Source organism: Trachemys scripta, chromosome 1, assembly GCF_013100865.1.
Source record: "Trachemys scripta elegans isolate TJP31775 chromosome 1, CAS_Tse_1.0, whole genome shotgun sequence".
Classification (NCBI taxonomy): domain Eukaryota; kingdom Metazoa; phylum Chordata; order Testudines; family Emydidae; genus Trachemys; species Trachemys scripta.
The window spans coordinates 198,217,284-198,219,574 of NC_048298.1; positions in this window are offsets into that span (position 1 = coordinate 198,217,284).

The following is a 2,291-nucleotide window of genomic DNA, read 5'->3' on the forward strand; positions in this document are numbered from 1 at the left end:
CATTACATTACGGCAGTATCAATGTTATTTCTTAACAATGCCATGCTATTAGGTATTTGTACACGAGAGTAAGATCATGGGTAAAACTAAGAAGAATGCGGAGCAGCTAAATTTATTTTTAAGTATACCTCTACCCCGATATAATGCTGTCCTTGGGAGTCAAAAAATCTTACCGCGTTATAGGTGAAACCGCGTTATATTGAATTTGCTTTGATCCACCGGAGTGTGCAGCCCCGCTCCCCTGGAGTGCTGCTTTACTGCGTTATATCCAAATTCATGTTATATTGGGTTGTGTTATATCGGGGTAGAGGTGTATTCTAAAATTGTTTGCCTTTTAGGAGAAAACTTTCAAATTGTGCCACGGTGCTCTACATGTAAGATTCTCAATGAGGTTAAAGAGTTTAATCATTTTGTTTGTCTCTGGAAATTTACCCCTTCATCTTAAGCTACTTACAAGATTTGGTTAGGGTGACCATATTTCCTAAAGGGAAAATGGGACACTGCACGGGGCTAGCCCCAGGCGCCCCACTCCCTGTCTGCAAGGCTGGCCCAAGCTGCTCGCCAGAGCCCTGGCCGCCACCCTCCCACCCCCTTGCGAGGCTGGAGCATGATCACCGCTTGTCTGAGCCCTGCCTGCATGGGGCTGGCATCGCCACTCACCTCCCCCCCACCCCGCACATTCCTCCGCACCATACTTTTTTTGGCAAAAGTGGGCATTCTGTTTGCTCTTGCCAACTGATCAAGTTGGCGAAAGCAAACGGGACAAATGCCCACTTTTGCCAAAAAAGACAGGATTATTGGGACAGGACATAAAAAATGGACTGTCCTGGCCAAAAATGGGATGTATGGTCACCCTATACTTGGTGAATTATGATATTGAAAAATGTGCTCCTTTGATAGCATCTTTTTATCCGCTACATTCAGAAACTCATCTAGAAACTTCATATATTCTTGGCAACTTTGGTTTTATTTTGCCTCAACTGAAAATAATGGGAGTTTTCCCATTGACTTTAGAAGAAGAATTGATCCTCATTTCTTTGTTTTTTAATCTTGTTCCAATTTTCTGTTTTTCATGATCACATTTGTTTATTATTTTGTAATGATCCCATAAACTAGTCCAAACCTTTCTAAAGCTTCTTAAGTAATCAACAAGAAACATGTTGTCTTTTTGTTTAATGGCCTATAGGTTTCTTTGTGTACAGTGTTGTTCTAGCTTTGTTGGTCCCAGAATATTAGAGAAACAAGGTGAGCGAAATAAATCTTTTATTGGCCCAACTTCTGTTGGAGGGTAAAATGCTGAAGAAGCTCTGTGTAGCTCAAAAGCTGGTCCTTCACCAACAGAAGTTGGGCCAATAAAAGCTATCACCTCACCAACCTTGTCTCTCACTGTTTCTTTCATATTCTCTATGGAGAAGGCAAGGGGACATGCCATATGCTCAACGTAGTTGGGGCAATGCTCTATAAATTGCTAAAGTGTTTTTGCAAGGAAATCTGCTTTATTTTTTGCCCTCTCATAGTGAAGTATTGCTGACAGCAGAGAAAATAATTTAATCGAAGAGGCAGAATGGTCCAGTGGTTAGGGGGTTAGGCTGGGATTTGAGAGACCTGCTGGATTCAATTGCCTATTCTGCTACAGATCTCCTGTGTGACCTTGGCATCTCAATTTGGGGCCAGATGTTCAAAGTACCTAAGCTGATTAGGTGCTTAACTCCCATTGAAATAAAATGAGAGTTAGACACCTAACCTTCTTAAGGATTTTTAAAAATCCCATTAGACACCTCTCTCTGTCATTAGGCACCTAAATACCTTTGAAAATCTGGCCATTAATTTCTCAGTTCCTCATCTGGGAAGTGGAGATAATAATACTTTCCTACCTCATTGGGGTGTTGTGAGGCAAAATAAAGACATTAATGATTATGAAGTACTCAGATACTACAGTGATGGAGGTTGGGGGGAGGGTGTATCAGTACCACAGACAACTTCGTTATCTCCATACTGATTAGGGTTACCATATTTAAAAAATAAAAAAAGAGGACACTCCACGGGCCCTGGCCCCCCCCTTTCCCACCCCCGTTCCTGCCCCAACCCCGTCCCTTCCCCGCCCCAGTTCCGCCCATTCCCCACCCCTTCCCCAAAGTCCCCGCCCTAACTCCCCCTCCTCCCTCCCAGCCACGTGAAAAGGGCTGCCCGAGTGCTACCGGCTTCACGGTTTGCTGGGCAGCCTCCAGACCCTGCGCTCCCGGCTGGCGCTTCCCCAGCGCAGCTGGAGCCCGGGAGGGGAAGCGCCCAGC